The sequence below is a fragment of the Papaver somniferum genome, chromosome 8 (genome assembly GCF_003573695.1).
Source record: "Papaver somniferum cultivar HN1 chromosome 8, ASM357369v1, whole genome shotgun sequence".
In the NCBI taxonomy this organism is placed as follows: domain Eukaryota; kingdom Viridiplantae; phylum Streptophyta; class Magnoliopsida; order Ranunculales; family Papaveraceae; genus Papaver; species Papaver somniferum.
In genome coordinates, this window is record NC_039365.1 from 137,031,569 (window position 1) to 137,053,589 (window position 22,021).

Sequence of the window (22,021 nt, forward strand, 5' to 3'; positions counted from 1 at the left end):
GCGATCAATGGTGATGAAGCCGATCCCGCCTACATTGATGATTACTTGGAATGGTCACATCCTTTTGTCGTGCGGCCAGAAGACGTTGAAGTTCCATCCCAGAAAAACCCTCCCGTTCCAACTCCTATAGAGGCACCACCTAGGATGACCCAACTTAATAAGACTGTTGGATTGCTAGTAAGTATTGTTAATTGCTTACTCGTTTAATGTACACATAATTTTATATTAGCATATATACTAATTATGTGTTGCATGTATGAAACTAGCCGCGTCGGCTTGGCAAGTTGAAGAAGATGTTAGGTAGCAAGTACGAGGAAGGAGAGGTGCTATCCCTTGAAGAAATGAAGGAAGTCGTGGAAAAACTTGATAAAATTGAAGACCCAAGTAAAAGATCTTTGTTTGGGGAAACAAGGAAGGCGCCCGTTTCCACGAAGCAAAAGACCAAGTGATGAATTCTATAGTTGTGTTTCGTTATTTGGATGGTGGTTGTTATGTTTTGAACAATTTCTAACTTGTTTTTGGTTGAACTCTTTAGTTCTTTGGTTTACTTTTGGTTTATGATACCTTGATGAAGAACATTTAAGCACGATTCAGTTGTTCGGTTTATGTTGAACATGTTTAGATTTCTAGTAAAATGTTGTCTTTGTAATTTCCACAGCACCGGGAACAATGCATGCAAATGACCAATTTTCTGTGTAGATTATGGATAGTGCCGGCATTAAAAAGTTTAAGTTCCACAACAACGGTATTGGTTCCGGCAATAAAACTTGATGTAATTCTATGCCGTCACTTGTACCGGCACGATATATTTTCTCTAAAACTATGCCGAGCACAATGGAATAAAATGAACAAGTTTCTGTGTACATTATGAGTATTTCTGGCATTAACCAATTTATTGAATCCATGCCGGAATTCTAATTTTCTTACGCTTGCCTAGTTATGCAGAATTCCGGCATTGTATTTTACAAATATACTATGCCGGTACTGGTTCTAAATAGGTTACGACTGCTCCATTTATTTCATTACTAGATAATCTATTACATTATATTTCAAACTTTAAATTAAAACATACTTAAACATGGCAATGTAGCACTTTCGGTTTAAGATGATCTCCTATTTAGTAACCCATCCCTTCTCAACAATTGCGGAACCTTTGAGCCTTTCGCGAATATCTTCGAAGACATCGTCTGGAATCTCGGTGTCAAGGACCATCTTCATTGGTTCGTATTCTCTTTCAACATATTCCTTTCCCTTCATATAACACCCATCACAACCATCAATAGGCTTGCATTGTCCCTTGTGACTTTTTCTTGCTTCTGATAGTTCGACAGCTTTGTCAAACCACTGGAACTCATCGCATTTTGGGTGATTCAAACACCTTAGAAACATTCTTCCATTTTCAACATCATTAGTTTTTCAATCCAAAACCGGCGTGTCCCATCACATTTCCTACACTGGGAATAAATAAATGGACAGTCCATGGCTAAATGAGTAGGACACTTGAAAATTTGAAAGCTGCAATGATGACTCTGTAAGTGAAAATTTAATTAGTGATACGTTCTAGTAAAGAAGATTTTAAATCTCGATAGTAATGGTGACTCCGTAAGAGAAGATTAATAATGGAGAGTGTACTTACTTTGCAGGTAGAGCTTGATGGTAGTTTGTTTAAAGAGCTTGTTGATGAATCGACCATCTCTGTGAAACTTCAACCTTGATTGCTTGATCAATTTTCTCACTCTTGAGTTTTTGAGATAAGGATTTTTGTTATTTGGTTGGTGCTTTAAGTATATTTTTACCATGGAATATGGTGAATTATATAGAATGAAACTCTAACGGTCATATTTTTTCAAAAAAAAACTAGCCGTTATTTTGAATTCCACTTATGCCGGCATGAACGAGTGTACAAAATCCATGCCGGGAGTAATACCGGCGTGGTATTTTATATAAATAAACAACGTCGCATTATCTGCAGATTGCCAATGTTTTTGTATGAAATTGTTAGTGTACCGGCATAGATGGTTTTTACAACCTCAAAGCCGGTACTGTTTCCGGCGCTCCAAACAGCTTGTCGACAGTGCCGATATTGAGAATTTCAAAAATTAAGACCGTTGAAGTGGTTCTATATATATATGAATCTTATATTATACCCCCAAATGGGCCAAAACCGTGTGTTGTCTATATCTTAACAAACTTAGTAGCTAAGTTTTGAAACCCTAAACCCTAACCTACTCATCCACATACAAGAAATGGCATCGTTTGACTCCGAGGAAGATCTAGCAATCACCCAAGAATGGTACGCCGCAACTCGTCCTTCAACTATAGATAACAGTTCGCGGGGTTCAATGTGGTTGAAGTTTTTTAACCAATTTACTCACGATTATGGGAACCCTAAAGGAAGAACTGCTCAACAGATCGAGCAACGACACGACATCATCCTAGATTCGATGGTTGAGTATTTAAAAATCAAACACCAGATCGAGCATGGAAGCCGTAATAGCCTAACCCCTCAACAACTGGTAAGTGTCTTCATTGTTTATTCAAAACATTCCATTTTTTTTTCTTCAATCTGTTTTCTTAACAAGAAAATGTTGTTTTTGAAGCACGAAGCTGTCAAAGTGCGATACTTGATGTAAAAAAGGGAAACATTCACATTTGATGAAAACATCCACCACATAATAGCCAAAGTTACGGAGTACCACCAGCTGGGTGAATCGGAAATGGATTCTTCGTAACAAGATCCATAGGTTTGTTAGTTTTTGGTTAGGTTTTGTGGGTAGACCTCTATGTAAACCCCCACGATACTATAACTCGTCCACTATGGTCACCTAAGGGTTCAAAGGCTTGATGCACGTCCTAAGTGCATCCGTTTTTCCGTCGACAAGGAATAGATATGAAAAAAATTACAATTCCAACACAATATCTTTGAAATATCTCTATGACTTTATGTTTCTATATAAAAACAACATAATACCGACATGGATTTCTTACACTATTTCATTCCGGCTTTGTATCTCTGGCATTGCCCAAAATTATCATTTTACGCCGGCATCAGACAATTTGAAAAACGAAGATTCCCTGACGGTATAATGGTCATATTCTCTATTCCAGCATAGAAACAACCACGCCGGCTACAGAATTTCCAAAAAAAAGGAGCCGTTAGATCCTCAACTATTTATTGTAATTGTGTGATCCATTGGACTAGTTACCTCAAACACATATCTCTAATGGCAAATCCATCACCAACTACCGAGTTCTACGTAGTCGTGGAAAAAGAAAAACTTAAGAGGAACAAATTATCCACTCCGATAGGAAATCAATCACCAATTCACATTATACTAGAAAAATTTAGAAGGAAGGAGCAAACCACCAAGTCAATTTCCGCGATGGAAGAAGAGATACTTAGAAGGAAAAGATAAGAAGAAGAGGCAGCAATAGAAGCAAAATATCGCAAAGAAACTAAAGAGATAATCGAACGTGTAAAACAAGCAAAGATAGAAGCGGATGTTGAGGAGGAAATCGAATGGATTAAAAATTTCTTCATAGTATCGGATTTGCCGGAAGATCGCCGCCCTTCAAAACTTTTTTTGGGTCTTTTTGCGGATGGTCCTTATATGTCTAGGTTATATGACGGTAAGTGCAAGAAACGCAAAATGGATTACGGGGATGAGTTTGTAGCGAATCGGACAACTGACCTCATAAAATTATGTCGCAAATACAACGAGTTCCTCGCAAGATACAGAGAGAATAGGAGGAAAGCTCAGGACGCATATACCAAGTGGAGAAAATAGTCTTTTAGGCATTTCGAAGCCGCTATGTTTGTTGAATCTCGTTACAAGAAAAAATGTTGTTGTAATTATCTTAAGACCTTTCATTTTATATGGAACGTTGTTTATGTGTTTAACGTTTTTTTGTTTATTTCCTTAGTATTAATATGAAAGTCAATTTGGGTCAGTTTCCTTGCTTAAACCTTTTGGTGGTGCATTAATAATGAATCAAGAATCACTACTGGCATGAATTTTTAATAACAAATTAATGCCGGCACCGTAAACATATATTCAATTAAATTCTTCAGTATGCCGGCGTAGATTATGAAAGTCCTACAATTCCGGAATTATGACGGTTTTTTACCTTTCAACCGTCGTTAATTGAAAACGTTTAAAAACATAACAACTAATTCTAACTCCTTATTCTTCTCCATTGTAACTGTCGCACCAATTATCCCTCATTGTAACCGTTACAAACTCCCCCATCCCATTTATGTGACGGTTACAAACTCCCCCATTGTAACCGTTACAAACTCCCCCATTAGAATGGAAACAATTCCATCTTTCTATTTCTTTGTTTTCACTTACCAATTCCAAAAGAACTTACAAAACCACTAAACTCCATTATTTGGTTTCATCCTCTGAATTCCATTCATTCAATTCTTCAAACCCAAAGAAGAATGGGTCCTCGCAAACCTCCTGAAAAATCAAAACCTATTCTTGGTGGTAAATCGAAATCAGAAACATCTATTGAACAAGATGATGATGAGGAAATAACAGAGATGATGAGGTAAGTGATGTCTATGCTTATTAAAGCATTCTTAGGGTTTATTTCATAATATAAAAAAAAAATATTGAAACTTGCAAGATTATTGTTTGTGCTAGGTAAAAAGAAATTTGAATTTGCAATTTAGTGAACTAAAATTCTAATTTAGTTTCGGCATACAATTAAATTTGAATACAATGCCGGTTTATATGTCCAATATCCCCCTTTTATTGCATGCAAGTTATTAGAATACCGGCATAGGATTTTATTTACCTACTATGCCGTTATCGGGACACCGAAATGGAATGTTTTTAGATTACAATGTCGGGACATATGCCAGCAGTAACGTTATGTTCACCGTCCATGCCGGTTTTGATTACCTTATTTTGTTAAATCTCTGTAGACAATTTCCATACTTCCGGCAAAGGATGTTATTTACATATAATGCCGTTACCATTGAACCGGCGTACAATTCCTTTAGACAACAATGCTGGAACCTGTGCCGGTACAATCGTTATTTTCATCGGCCATGCCGGTTTTGATTTCCTTATTTTGTTAAATCTCATTTTGTACGTAGGTCCCAAGCTGCAAAAAAGAAGAAAGGAAAGGGAAAAGCTGTTGATGAGGGAAAACCTAAGTCTTCTTAGCCGCGACGTAGTCGAGATGATCCGGAACATGGTAAGGTCATGATTCGCGAGATTCCCCCGGAGGGAGACACAAGCAGCGATGATGATGTTGAGTGGGAGAAATTTGTACCTCCTGATCCAGCAGGTGGCTCATCCTCACATGGTTTAGGACAACCTGGAGTTGAATCCGGTGAGAAAAAGAAAAAGGACCCACCAAAGCACCTCCCAAAAACATATGACATGATTCCAGAACGCAATGATGGCAAACACTGGGGTCAGCTGAGAGATCCGAAACTCTTATTTGACTACAAGGACTCTTGGGCTCGTTGGATCTATCAAACTTATGTAAGACATTTTCATCTTGTTATTATATTGTTTATATATGATCAGGTGAATTGAAGTTTGTTTGGTGTGTTTTTATAGGATGACAAGAAAGCCTTCCGTGTTTGCTGCTATCAACAAATGGATACATGGGATTTGGAAGGGGAGTGTGAGGCTATTCAGCGACAGTAAGAGCATCTGGGTTGTATCCCACGGTAGAAAAATATGTGGCCACTGATCAAGTGACGGCGAATTGCTTCTTGGAGAGGTTTTTTGCTTCAATTTATACCATGCATTTTCCTTTTGGCGAGATGACCATTATCCCTGAAGATGTCCAAAGAATATTAGGTCTAGAGATCCTTGGAAAAGCCGTTAAGAAAAAAGATGACAGTAAGACCCTAGAATGGTCCAAGATCTATGAGCTGACAAAAAAGTTGTTTGGTTAGGACGAGGCAACGACAAAAGCAAATATGTACATATCAAAGAAGACCATGACAAAGACTATTAAAGTCGTAAATCTCAAATATTTGTTCGGGAATACGATGGGCAAGGAATTGAATGCCGAACAAATTCAGCAAACTATCGCTTCTTATCTGTTGTTCCTCTTGGGCATCGCAATATTCCCTGACTCTAATGGTAACAAGGTGCATATGAACCACTTACAATACTTGGATCCCTTGGAGGAGGTTCATACGTATTCATGGGGCACTGCTTTCTTGGCACATTTCTTGGTGGAGATGCGTAGATCTTCTAAGGCGACTGCCTGTCAATTTAATGGGAATTTCACTATATTACAGGTAATGTGAACTAGTTATTTTGTTTTCCAATTAGTTCTTTTCTTATACATTTTATTGGAACGATCTTTCATTTGCGTAGGTGTGGGCTTATGAACACTTACCGACATTGTTCAAGGAGTACAAATATTTGGAGTCGTCAACATATAGTTTGGAACCACAGCGTCCTATAGCTAAGAAATACTTTTTCGAAAATAAACCGAAGCCCAATAATATAACTCGATTACTCGCCATGAGAGAGGCTCTGGACTCTATCGCTGTCGAAGATGTTGTGTTTGACTCATATAGGAACGAAAGAGGAGTTCACTTTGCAAGGCATGAAAATGTAGCATTTTACAATGGACCATTGTTTCATCCAAAGGGATTTGTTATGCATAACCCTCGCTGTGTGATGTGATGTGATTTTCAATTGAGTTGTAGTAATAGGTTCGTTGAGACTTGTGAAAGCAATAGATTTTAGATTTAATTTTTAAGACTAAAAATATAGCAAACTTAAATAAAAGTGATATGAAAAATATGGAGAAGACCGGGGCTATGGAATCCACTATTTACCAATATCAAAGTGATTTATATTCTCTAATTATAATCATGCAAATCATGCATTCAAATTGATTCTTAATATTGCAATAGTTGATTTTTTAGAAATAACAATTGTAGATCGAAAGTATGGGACATCAAAACCCTAGGCTAGCATGCTCCATCAATTGAAATGACAATTGTTTAACAAAAACCATTTCATCAATTTATTTATCTAGGCAAATAATCATATAATAATTGCATAAATTAGAGATTACCACTTTTCATTGGTGAAATAGCTTCATCCTTCGCCCTAGAGTATGGGTTTAGCTCATCATTGTGTAAACACGCTCAAAATATTTGTTCATTGCTTCAAAAATTGTTTACAAAGATGAAATGGAGAGAAAATGATGAAAATCGGGTGTTTGCAACGTTTTTAATTGTTGCAAAACACTGTTACATAGAGCGATAAAAGGAAACTGTCGTTATCTCTATAGCTTGTACGACTGTCAAATATGTGTCGCAATCACTGTAGAAATTACGACTGCTCCTTGTGGTCTTATGTTCTTAGTAAGTTCTTCAATTGCAGCAGCAACAATTCTCTCAAACTCACGTTTCTTTGCTCCGGTCTCTCCCCAATCACTCCGTAACCCTTCTATGAACCACATCAACCTTTTTATACTTCTCAGGCACAAGAAATCCTCACCATAACTCCAAATATCTCCGTAATGAATAAAACATATTTTCACGGGATTATTTCCTTTTGTTGATCCTTCACGCGTCTGTTGTGTTTAAAACTTTCCAAAATCAACTAATACACGTATTAGATGGTGTTACAGAAGCTTCAGACACACGACATCTCCCAAATAGCACGGAGAAGAATATAGTAAACCCGAGATATCTTCACCCCTGTTTTATCCTCCACGTGCTTTCCTCCTCCATTTTTATCGATTCAAATTAGTCTACCATTCCTGTTTGACCGAAACATGTCATATCCAACCAATACCAACGAACAGATTCACGAGAATCTCGTGCATAATCGTTCCCAGAAAATCTCAGAAGTTACGCAGGTGAAAAGAATTGTTTCCCGCAAATTTTTCACTTTTCAAACGAAGAGGATGGGTGCCCCTTTATCCATACTAGGGGTCCCTTTAGCAGCTGAACTGTGAACAATAAAGAGTGTGCCCCTTATCAACTGGACGCCCCTTACCCAAAATGGGGGTCCGAATAGCAAATGTCCTCGGGGGGCTTTTTATCAACTTTTCGAGCCGATTTTTCCAAAAATGTTTATTTCTCAAAAATACCTACAAACACAGAAAACACCATAATAAGTACAAAATCGAGTACCAACAATACAGAAAATTGAGGACAACTTAGACACAAAAATGTGTCTATCATGATGCGCCAACTTAGGTACAAACATAAAAACTTACGGGTAAATCTGATGCAAAATTCTCTCATGACTTTCCTCAATGCCTATCAAATGAACAACATACGCTGGTAGTTTACAAACCAACTCCTCTACTTGGACATTGGAATGAAAGGGAAGAACAACCACTAGTGTTGGATAAGGTTGGTTGGGAATTGGCAGAAAATGATTATGAGTCGAAACCAAGCTTCCTCAGAGGTCTTTCGAGGTACTCCCATCCTTTTTTTTTCGGTATCTTAATCACCCTATTTCACCCTAGCAATGGTAACAACTTGAGTCGTGTGCCCCACCAAATCACTTAGGAAATAAAAACATAAGGGATTAGGATTCAACGAGTTATGGTGAAACTACCATGTTTTTTTTTTTAATTCTAACACATGAGCTCTGTGCTTTTATGAATAGACTCTTTAGATGTTTCCATCTAATCAGATTGGTTCCTCAACTCCTATAACCAAGATGTTCCCATCCACTTAGATTGGTTAGTGCCAACCATAATAAGCATAAATTTCTAAGCTCTGGAGTTTATTTATTGCAACTAAAAGCTAACAAAAAGTTTCTTCCCCACCCCAAACTTAAATCTAACATTGTCCTCAATGTTTCTAATGAAAGAGCAATACCAAAAAGCAAGGTAACATGAGGAATCAGTAAAGAGAGAAGTCGGAAAGATAGTACCTAGGTGAAGAGAGAAATCAAAAACTAATATACAACATACAATCGCCTCGATGGTCAATCAAGGGTAAACAGGGTCCTCCAGAGGGACCTCCTCAACATCACCTGTAGGAAAGGGCTCTAAAAAGGGTTTCAATCTCTAACAGTTAAACTTCGAAGAACTACTACCATCTGGTGTCTCGATCTCAACATCTCCATGAGGAAAGACATTGCGAACAAGAAAAGGACCCGTCCACTGAGAACGTAACTTCCCAGGGAAAAGATACAAGCGGGTATCATACAGAAGAATTTTTTGACCTGGAGAAAATGACTTTATTAAAATATTCTTATCATGCACAAGTTTCATTTTGTTCTTATACTCCTTCACACTATCGTAAGCATCTATACGAATCTCTTCCAACTCATTGAGCTGGAGTTTCCTATGGGCTCCTGCCTTGTCAAGTGAAAAATTTAGCTTCTTAACAGCCCAATAAGCTCTATGTTCTAACTCAACAGGTAAATGACATGCCTTTCCATACACAAGCCGATAAGGCGACATTCCAATGGGGGTCTTAAACGCAGTACGGTAAGCCCATAAGGCATCAGTAAGCCTAGACGACTAGTCTTTCCGATTAGGATTAACTGTTTTCTCTAATATACGTTTTATCTCCCTATTGAAAACCTCTACTTGACCACTAGTATGTGGATGATATGGGGTAGCTACCTTATGTGTAATACCATATTTCTTCATCAAAATCCTAAAAGGTCCATTACAAAAGTGCGACCCTCCATCACTAATTATAGCACGCGGTGTACCAAAACGTGTAAGTATATTATTTTTCAAGAACTCAATCACAACCCTATGGTCATTGGTTTTACACGCAACCGCCTCAATCCATTTAGAGACATAGTCTACAGCGACAAGGATGTAAAGGTTACCAAAAGAATTAGGAAACGGACCCATAAATTCAATACCCCACACATCAAAGACCTCAACTACTAAAGTAGGGTTCAAGGGCATCATGTTCCTACGTGAAATGGTTCCTAATTTATGGCAACGCTCACAAGTAACACAGTGACTATGTGAGTCTTTAAACAACGACGGCCAATATAATCCACACTGCAATATCTTAGCAGCAGTCTTCTTAGCACTAAAGTGACCCTCACAAGCATGATCATGACAAAAGGAAATAATACTGGACTGGTCACTCTCAGGTATACATCTTCTAATAATCTGGTCTGGACAATACTTAAACAAATAAGGATCATCCCAAAAGAAATGCTTCACCTCGCCTAAAAACCTAGAACGATCTTGTTTACCCCAATGTTGGGGCATTCGACCAGTAACAAGATAATTCACTATATTCGCATACCAAGGTGCTTGGTAACAAAGAACAGTTGTTCATCAGGAAAACTATCCCTAACATGAGGAGAATCATTAAGGGTATCCACAACAAGCCTAGACAAGTGGTCTGCTACTACATTTTCTGCACCTTTTTTTATTTCTTATGTCTAAGGAAAATTCCTGTAACAATAGGATCCATCTAATCAATCTAGGTTTAGTATCCTTCTTGGAAAGAAGATACTTCAAAGCAGCATGATCAGTAAAGATTATGACCTTAGAACCTAAGAGGTAGGATCTAAACTTGTCTAAGGCAAACACAATAGAAAATAGTTCCTTCTCCGTAGTGGTATAGTTCAACTGGGAATCATTCAGAGTTTTGCTAGCATAGTAAATCACATGAAGTAACTTATTTTCTCGCTGACCTAGCACAACACTAATAGCATAATCTGAAGCATCACACATGATCTCAAAGGGTAGGTTCCAGTTGGGTGCCTGGACTATGGGGGTGGTAGTCAATAAATTCTTAAGCTTCTTAAAAGCCTCTAAACAAGCATCATCAAAGACAAACTTAACGTCTCTTGCAAGCAAATCGCAAAGAGGTCTAGAAATCAAGCTAAAATCCTTAATGAATCGACGATAAAAACCTGCATGTCCTAAGAATGACCTAATATCTCTTACGGTTTTTGGATCTGTAAAGTTTTAATAAGGTCAACCTTGGATCTATCTACTTCTATACCCTTTGAAGATACGATATGCCCTAGAACAATTCCTGAATGAACCATGAAGTGACATTTCTCCCAATTAAGCACTAAATTCTTTTTCTTACACCTAGTCAAAACCAATGACAAATAATGCAAGCACTCATTGAAAGACGAACCAAACACTGAAAATCATCCATAAATACCTCTAAGAACCGTTCTACCATGTCAGAAAATATGCTCAACATACAATGCTGAAAGGTCGCAGGGGCATCACATAGCCCGAAAGGCATGCGTCTATACGCAAAGGTACCAAAGGGACAAGTAAAAGTGGTTTTCTCTTGGTCTTCTGGGGAAATAACAACCTGATTATAACCGCAATATCCATCTAAAAAGAAATAATGGCTACGTCCAGCTAATCTCTCTAGCATTTGGTCGATGAAGGGAAGGGGAAAGTGGTCCTTCCTAGTGACCTTGTTCAATTTCCTATAGTCAATACAGACACGCCGACCCGTGGTCACCCGGGTTGGGATTAACTCATTGTTATCATTCTGGACTACAGTAATACCGGATTTCTTGGGAACAACCTGAACGGGGATGACCCACTTACTGTCTGAAATGGGGTAGATAATGCCTGCATCTAACAGCTTAAGAACCTCGGTTCGAACTACTTCTTTCATATTAGGGTTCAGTCGACGTTGAATCTCCCTAGAAGGTTTGGTGTCACTCTCTAAATAGATATGATGCATACAATCAGTAGGACTTATACCTTAATGTATGCTATGGTCCACCCTAAAGCTTCCTTATTATTCTGAAGGACAGTCACTAGCCTACTTTCCCGGTCACTATCCAAGTCGGATGCTATAATCGCAGGTAAAGTTTCAGATGGGCCTAAAAACACATATTTCAGGGAATCTGGTAATGGTTTAAGGTCCAACTTAGGAGGCTTTTCTAACGAAGGAACTAGGGTAGACTCAGAAATGGGTAGAGGTTCGAACTTAGGTTTCTAGCCATTACTAGTGTCTATCAAAGGGGTTGAATCTAACAAGGCGTTCACCTCATTAATCACATCGTCATCATCAAAATCAATCCCAAAGTGGGCTAGGCATTTCTCTAATGGATCTTCTAACAAAGTGTTTGGTAATGACTCCTCGACTAATGTTCCTATCATGTTCACCTCTTCTATGCTCGAGTTATCTAGTTCAGAGGGTAGCTTACTAATATTAAAAATGTTCAGCTCAATAGTCATATTACCAAAAGACAAATTCATAATACCATTTTGACAGTTAATGATTGCATTGGATGTAGCTAAAAACGGGCGACCTAAAATCACTGGTATTTGGTTCTCTGGGTCAGGGACAGGTTGGGTATCTAGGATAACAAAATCCACTGGATAAATAAACTTGTCGACCTCAATAAGAACGTCCTCGATCACACCACGAGAAATTTTAACGGACCTATCAGCTAACTGAAGTGTCATCTGGTTAGGTTTCATCTCACCAAGTCCTAGCTTAAGGTACACATGGTATGGAAGTAAGTTCACACTGGCTCCTAAGTCAAGCAAAGCTTTCTCGACACGGTATTTACCTATTGTGCAAGAAATAGTAGGGGACCCTGGGTCTTTATACTTAGGAGTAGTGGTATTCTGAATAATAGAACTCACGTGACTAGCTAGGAAGGCTTTCTTCTGACACTAAGTTTTCGCTTTCGCTTACACATATCCTTAAGAAACTTGGCATAAGCGGGAATCTGCTTAATCGCATATAACAATGGGAGGTTGATAGCAACCTGCTTAAAAACCTCCAATATATCATTAAAGTTGGATTCCCTCTTAGTTGGAACTAGCAGCTGGGGGAACGGGGATCTGGGAACAAAGTCGGGCTCAGCAGGACCCTCATTGGTCTCTTTGGAGACTCTATCAGTTTCCTCATTTTCTGGCTCAGAAGGGTGAACTACAACATGTTCACTATCAGGCATCGCAACCTTATTGTCTTTCCACTCCTAAGGGTTGTTACATAATTCACATGATTGTACGATTTCTCTCCTTTAGGGTTAGGATCAGTTTGACTAGGGAATCTTCCATATTCTCTTTCACTAAGAAACTTAGCTATTTTTCCGACTTGAAGTTCTAAGTTAGCAAGAGACTGGGAATTATTCTTAAAATTCTGCCTGGTTACTTCTTGAAAACCATGGTGGTTCTTTGATAACATCTCATGGTTCTTTGCTAACATAGTAACGGTTTCTTATAAGGTGGAGATCTTTTTCTCATTCTGAAACTGGGGTTGACCTGAAGAGTTCTTAGCATAACCGAAAATCGGGGGAGGCTGAGAATTACTAGACTGTCCTTGATTCTGACCCTTAGACCAAGAAAAATTAGGATGGTTTCTCCAACCATGGTTGTAAGTCTCTGAGTATGGGTCAAACTTCTGACGGTTCTCAAACCTAGCATTGTTATAGACAGCATGGGCTTGCTCTTCACTAACATGACCTTCCCAAAACGAGTTATTGGGTTCTACTCCACAACTAGACAGTTGAGAGGCTCTAAACCTATCATCAGGTTCAACAAGATCCCTATGTTTAGGATGATTCAATTCCAAATCTTCTAACCTTCTAGGCAAAGCAGCAAACTTATCATCATACACGAAGCTCGTAGCTACCACATTGGTGCTACTTCTATTGACCAAGAATCTTTTGGGGGGTCAACACAAGACTCCCACTGTTAGGATTTTTCAGCGACAACTCCTAAGAAGGTAAAAGCATCATCAACACTTTTACTAGTGAACTCACCAACGCACATAGACTCAACCATGGCTTTGGTTGAATAGTCTAAGCTATCATAAATAATCTCTACTAGTTTCATCTTATCAAATCCATGGTGAGGACACTGGGATAGGAGATCATTGAATCTCTCTAAAAACCTATAAAGAGACTCTCCCTATTGTTGCACACTAGCACTAATTTTCTGCCTAACAGACGCAGTTTTATACTTAGGGTAGAATTTCATATAAATCAGCAATAAGTTCCTGCCATGTTTCAATGGATTCAGATGGTAGGTTGTTCATCCAGGTCTTGGCTTTATCTCTCAAGGAAAAGGGAAACATCTTAAGTTTCAAGACTTCATCAGTAAGGTCTTTTATTCTAATTGTCCCACAAATTTCCTCAAAGTCCCTAATATGAAAATAAGGGTTCTCATCATCTTTCCCTAAGAATATAGGGATCATCTGAAGATTACTAGGTTTTATCTAGAAATTAGCCGTAGTGGCTGGAAATTTAATGCACGAAGCTCGGGTGGACCTAGTTCGGAACATGTAATCTTTCAAAGTTGCCATCGCTGGCACAACTGAAGTACTAGGGGTATTTTCCTCACGAAGAGACAGATTCTCAAAACTGAAGTTTCCAAAAACAGGGCTCTCAAAAGTAGAGTCTTCGAGCTCCCTGCTTCCACAAGAAGAACTACCAGGTTTTTCACTAATCAATCGACCTAGAGTGTTTCTTTTCCAAGCCCGCTCTTTAATAACCTTGGGCATACACTAGAAAAACAAAAAAAAAAGAAAGAAATCCTAAAAGGAAGGGAAGTTCTATGCAAACACAAACAAGGCTGACTCCACCACAACAAACCTACTGATTTCTAGCAAACAAAAAGCATGATGGCTCCACTTAGATTGTTTCTAGACCAGCTTCTAATCCTTCGAAAGGGAATTCGTTACAACTTAAGCAAACCCCTCTGGAATCAATCCGAGTTAAAGTAAGTTGAATCGAGACGAGGGAAGCTCAGTGGAGCTTTGATACCCAAGGCCTCACCGGCGTTACAAGGCGGTGTATTCAACTCACAGGAACCATCATGAACTTTGAAGCATGCTTAAAAGAGTAACCAATATTTTTCGAATGACTTTCCTATTAAGCTCGTTACCCTATAGGTCTCGTTCTAGTCAAATTTTAGGCTTAGTTTCGCGTTTGGTTTCGTTTTCCTAAGGCGGGAAAGAAGTGAATGGTGATGAAATCCGAACCCTTATCTTGTATGACCAGTCCTTTCCCTTTACTAGGAAATTAAAGCATCCGTTTTCAAATCCTCATCATATATGCAAACGAAGGAATACAGTAACTCGCTGACAGGGGATTCACGAGTGTTTCAACAAACTTACCTCCCGTACCAGACGGGGGATGAACCGCTGAAGTCAACTCGGGCCACGACTCCTATGTCATGTACAAACCCGAGGGTCCGAGGCGATATCGTAATCGTCGTCCTTCTCTGCAAACAATTGATATTTAAACTACCCTTCCGTAGGGTTTTTTAAAAAAAAAGTCCCAAAGTCCAAAGTCCAAAAATAAGTGCAAAAGAAAAAGATAATCTAAAAAAAAAAAAATTCTAAAAAAAATTGTCTCTCTCTCTCTCTTTTTTTAATTAATTTTTATTTTTCTTTTCTTTCGCTCCTTTCGCTTTGCTTTTACTCCAAATCTTTAAGTATTCACCAAAAACTTTGGCAAATTTTTCTTTCGCTCCAAACTCTAAAATCTGAAAGGAAAAGACAAAATCCCAAAAACGTAAATAAGAACAAATAAAATAAAAATGAAAAACAAATAAAAACCTAAAAAAATCTAAAAACTCTAGCCTAAAGACATCCGTGTCGGCGGCGCCAAAAATTGATGTGATTTTCAATTGAGTTGTAGTAATAGGTTCGTTGAGACTTGTGAAAGCAATAGATTTTAGATTTAATTTTAAGACTAAAAATATAGCAAACGTAAATAAAAGTGATATGAAAAATATGGAGAAGACTGGGGCTATGGAATCCACTATTTACCAATATCAAAGTGATTTATATTCTCTAATTATAATCATGCATTCAAATTGATTCTTAATATTGCAATGAAATAACAATTATAGATCGAAAGTATGGGACATCAAAACCGTAGGCTAGCATGCTCCATCAATTGAAATGAAAATTGTTTAACAAAAACCATTTTATCAATTTATTTATCTAGGAAAATAATCATATAATAATTGCATAAATTAGAGATTACCACTTTTTATTGGTGAAATAGCTTCCTCCTTCGCCCCAGAGGATGGGTTTAGCTCATCATTGTGTAAACACGCTCAAAATATTTGTTCATTGCTTCAAAAATTGTTTACATAGATGAAATGGAGAGAAAATGATGAAAATCGGGTGTTTGCAACGTTTTTAATTGTTGCAAAACACTGTTACAGAGAACGATAAAAGGAAAATTGTCGTTGTCACTGTAGCTTGTACGACTGTCAAATATGTGTCGCAATCACTGTAGCAATTACGACTGCTCCTTGTGGTCTTATGTTCTTCGTATGTTCTTCAATGGCAGCAGCAGCAATTCTCTCAAACTCACGTTTCTTTGCTCTGGTCTCTCCCCAATCACTCCGTAACCCTTCTATGAACCACAACAACCTTTTTGTACTTCTCAGGCACAAGAAATCCTCACCATAACTCCAAATATCTCCATAATGAATAAAACGTATTTTCACGGGATTATTTCCTTTTGTTGATCGTTCACGCGTCTGTTGTGTTTAAAATTTTCCAAAATCAACTAATACACGTATTAGATGGTGTTACAGAAGCTTCAGACACACACCATCTCCCAAATAGCACGGAGAAGAATATAGTAAACCCGAGATATCTTCACCCCTGTTTTATTCTCCACGTGCTTTCCTCCTCCATTTTTATCGATTCAAATTAGTCTACCATTCCTGTTTGACCGAAACATGTCATATCCAACCAATACCAACGAACAGATTCACGAGAATCTCGTGCATAATCGTTCCCATAAAATCTCATAAGTTATGCAGGTGAAAAGAATTGTTTCCCGCCAATTTTTCACTTTTCAAACGAAGAGAATGGGTGCCCCTTTATCCATACTAGGGGTCCCTTTAGCAGCTGAACTGTGAACAATAAAGAGTGTGCCCCTTATCAACTGGACTCCCCTTATCCAAAATGGGGGTCTGAATAGCGATTGTCCTCCGGGGGGCCTTTTATCAACTTTTCGAGCCGATTTTTCCAAAAATATTTATTTCTCAAAAATACCTACAAACACAGAAAACACCATAATAAGTACAAAATCGAGTACCAACAATACAGAAAATTGAGGACAATTTAGACACAAAAATGTGTCTATCATGATGCGCCAACTTGGGTACTAACATAAAAACTTACGGGTAAATCTGATGCAAAATTCTCTCATGACTTTCTTCAATGCCTATCAAATGAACAACATACACTGGTAGTTTACAAACCAACTCCTCTACTTGAACATTGGAATGAAAGGGAAGAACAACCATTAGTGCTGGATAGGGTTGGTTGGGAATTGGCGGAAAACGATTACGAGTCGAAACCAAGCTTCCTCAGAGGTCTTTCGAGGTACTCCCATCCTTATATTGTACGCCCGGCCACCGAAACAGTGCTTCCACAAGCAGAACCTCCCTCCACAACTCATGAACAACTTACTGTACCCGTACTTCAAAAGACCCTCACGTTGTTGGTACGTAATTCTGGTTCACTTCCTATTATTTGAATGTATATCTATAAAATTATAAAAGGTAACATACTAATAGAGAAATATGACAATAGCGTTCGCGGCTAGGAAAATTGGGAAACTGGTTTAAATGCAAGAACAAGAAAGGAGAGGTGCTGATCCCGGCAGAAATGAAGACAGTCGAGGAAAAGATAGACAAAATTGAAGATCCAGATGCAAAGGACTTGTGGAAGGAAACGAAGAAGAGGGTTCACAAGAAGCCAAGAACCGAGTGATCTAAGATGTTTGTTAATGTTTCTTTTATAGTATTAGTTATGTCTTTGAACAATCTACTGTCGGTTTATGTTTGCTTGTGTGTCTTTCTAAACTTTAAACATCTTTGTTTCATTTGTTTTCGGTTTGGAACATCTTAACTTTACATATGGTTTGTTAAACAATCTAGTCTTTGCTTATATTATTTTGTGTGTCTTGCTAAACTTTGGAGATGTTGATTTCATTTGTTTTTTTCTTAGAACATATTATATTGGTTAATCTACATCAAACATTGCAATTTTTATGTTTTTTTTCAGAACCGGCATGGTCGAAATTGTAACAACAATGCCGGTATACTGATTTCTTTTCCGGATGAAAGGAATTTAGAATTCCGGCATGGATTCGCTTTTCTAGACAATGCCGGTACTCTTTCTTTTCCTCAAACATAAATGGTATGTGTATAATTCCGGCATTATTAGGAAGTTAATTTCAACGCCGACACTAAACCGGATATCTCTGTGTACTTATGGTGCTTTTCCGGCATAAAATAAAAAAGACTTTCTAAGCCGGGATCAAGTCCCTGCATTGTAAAGTTTGAACTAAATTATGCCGGCATGTCCATAGCATATGGTTTAATGATTACAATTCAAACTTCCAAAAAAACAAAAGATTGCGTAGCAGTGAACCACACATTTCAAATTACTCTTCATCACTTTCTAATTTATGAATAGGAATTTCTCCCTTCTCCGGGTTAATTGATAGCTTCAACGCATCCCACAGTTGGTGGTTCTCCTCATACAATTTCATCCATTCCTCCGAGTGATTGGGGACTATATCCTTGTTTTTAGTCAACGGACAAACCGGTGGCAATGGACAATTATCCTTTAGCTTCAGAATAATGAAACGATTCCCATTCACGAACGCCAAGATAACTCTTCTCTTCTTAAGAGATCATTCGCACTTTTGCCACTTTGGCGTATAAGTTGTTTGTTCGGTGGGGGAAAAATAATGAACAACACAGTTAAATGTATCCGCCACAAGATGCCCACAAACCGGCATTTTCATCCAATATTCAGTAGGAAGGAACTTCATCTCGTGCTCTGTCCCTAACACTCGAGCATGCAAACTATCAAACCCTTCGTCATCATCTACCAATTGTTCATAACAACTCTTCTTTTTCATAAGTTGTTCGATCATCCTTTTTCTAGCGTATCGGCATTGGTGTCATCCCTTTACTAACCGCCGTCTCAAAGATTCCTAATTGTTTGGTCACGGCATGATAGCCACAATTTCCATCTCAATCGATATCATCCGTATATAGGATGTACTCGCGAATAACCTCGGGAAGTTGTTGTACACAAGACTCTATTTTGGTATGATAATGTCTATAAGTCTTACCTGTTTTGGAATCCTTAAAAATCTTCATATTACCAACTTTTATCTCAAGTATATCCAATCCATCCTTTGCAATCTCTACATTTACAATGTCTTCAGTATGTTATGGGGGTCCGTACTTCCTGGGCCTACCCCTTTTCTTTTTAAAAGAGACTTCGGAATGCTCCCATTGTTCAATCATTGTTGGTACCTTCCTAGGCCTACCCCTTTTCTTTGTAACCTCGACTCTATGCGTGGCATCCGCTTCCTCGGCTTGTTGTTCTTGTTCCATCGATGCGGGTACCTTCGTCGGCCTACCCCTTTTCTTTGGAACCGGCACTTCATCGACTTGTGGTGTTGATACGGAATCCGTCATTTGTTCTTCACTTGATAGCTGTAACTTCTTCGGCCTACCCCTTTTCTTTGGAACCATCACTTTATCGGCTTGTGGCGTGGATACGAAATTCCACGTTTTTTGTTGACTTGATGGCGGTTCCTTCCTTGGCCTACCCATTTTCTTTGGAACCGGCGCTTCCGCGAACCTTGCTTCCGAAAGCTCACATCCGGTTAGGTCTCGTTTCTTACTTGCCTCGTCTTCACATTCGCGTTGACTCATTGCTTTCAATTCTTTTCTTTGTTTTCTCCTTGACATTTTAGTTTGTGGTCTACCGGGCGGATCTCCCTTTCTTGGATCTTCACTTTGTGCTATCCATGGGCGTGTAATTAGCCTTAGTTTGCTCAAAAATACTTGTCGGCTAGCCGAGTTTCCACGTGAGTAAGCTTCATAGAATTCCTTGGCTTCCTTTGTGTCCCATGGTGATTGTCCGGGAGCTTCCAAAGGGGGAGGATCGAAAGATAGTTGCTTCCAAAACGGATCAATAAACTCAATAGGTATAACTTCTTCACACTTCACAAGCATATGACGACACGGAAGCCCCAACGAAGACATGTCGGGACAAATACACACATCACCCAGTTTGCCGTAATTTATATCTTTTTCCATTTCTCTAATCATATGTTTTATTGCCCAATGCGAGACGTTGAATTCTATTCCTTGGAGAAAATTACCATATCAAAAATGTGATGTCATCCTTTCCATTGAGCTTTTCTCAAAGGCCTCTTGATCCTATCGATATCATCCTTAAAGTATTGCTTCATTGCCTCGGTGACCGTAACCACGTTTCCTTGGCCGGACTGGATGAGATCTTTAAATATCCCATGAGAAGACTCCTCTATACTAGTTGCTTCATTCCCGTATTGTCTATACCGATTTGTCCACGCACGCACAAATTTTTCCTTGAACTTATCCAACAATTTATCCCGACAATATGAGACAACACTTGGATACACTTCGTTATATTTGGAAATAAATATGTTCAATCTCTTTTCATATATATCCTCGGTAAGAGACCAATAAACTTTCTCCTAATCCTTTAGAAATTCCAACCACTTTTTTGTGATTTTCATCGTGTTCTTTGTCCACTAGCTCTTTAATCTTTCCTCTTTCATCTTCTTGTTCTTCGGGTGATAGTTTCTTCTTGCAAACATATTCCTCTAGTTGAGCAACCATTCTCTTCTTAATATCCGCCGTAGAGGGTTCAAACAAAGCACGACAATGTTTTATCACATTTTGACCTATATGATATGTACATAGGAAATTTTGTGCATCCGGAAATATGTCGGATATAATATTCATTAGTGCGGCATCTTGATCGGTTATGATGACCCTCGGAAATTGATTTTTCGGGAACAATAATTTCAATTGTCATAATGCCCAATGATAATTGTGATCCCTCTCGTTTTCCATTAAACACTAAGCCAATGTGAATGATACCTTGTCAGATTTTTTCCCTACGATGTTGAACAACGACATGTTGTATTTGTTTGTCTTATAGGTGCAATCCATCATAAGGACACCACAACATGTATGAGCCAATTGTGAAAGCAAAGGATGCACAATGAATATTTGAAGGGGTTCCGATCCTCTTTTAATGATACGTGTGTAGTTGTGATCCCAAACTATCTTCTCAAATTCTTGCATAACGGTCCTCCCTTCCCATTCCACCCTTATAATGGTTGCTTGTGCGTTATAAATTGTACTTAGGGAAGAAAAGTTCTGATCATCCTTTTCCTTGAAGCCTCTGAGAATCACTCTTGGTTTGATACATGCTTTGGTCATTACCTTTACATCCTCGAATTCATGAGGTTTTAGCTTCGCAACTAGGGAGTGACCAACAAAATCTTTCGGATCCCGGTGGTTATGACGACCAAACCACACCGTACAATCCCATTTCTTTTCTTTGTCTCTTAGATAGAATACAAGCTTAAAGGGGAAATTATCCTTCCTCGTACGAGTCTTGTATACCATATTAGTCTTCTTTGGATATACATAACCCTTTCTCTTATGGCTATCCTTATTCTTGTATTGACCACTTCTCTCGCAAACCATCTCAAAACGATTATCTGAACGTTGGGTATTCCTCACCAACACACACATGTGTTTAAGAGCCGTCTCTTTTGCCCAAGCAATTGCTTCCTTTGGGGATTTTATTCCCTACATGAGGACAACAATGGAAGATTATAAGGTTCATCACAATAAATCCCCACATAAAGTTCTAAAAACTAGGTGAAAAGTATTGTTTGGTAACATACCGGAGGCATTTTATAGTATTCAGACTATCCGGACCAAGCGGTTTGGAATTTATTGGATCAATGTATGGCACAATCTAAGGAATGAATGAAAAGAAAATTGAATTAGTTCAAAAAAAATAAATTAAATTACTATGCTGGGTACTATTTTCGGCATGCTAGACGACAGTTCCGCCAAAATAACCAAAGTCGGAAACCAATGCCGACATTCTATAATAATGTTCCGGCATTCCGGAACTAAAGTTGAAAAAAGAACCTAATTTTAAACAGTACCGGCATTGTATACCGGCATGCTCGATACACAAGGATTGAAGCCGGAGCAAACCGCCGACATGCTCGATAAA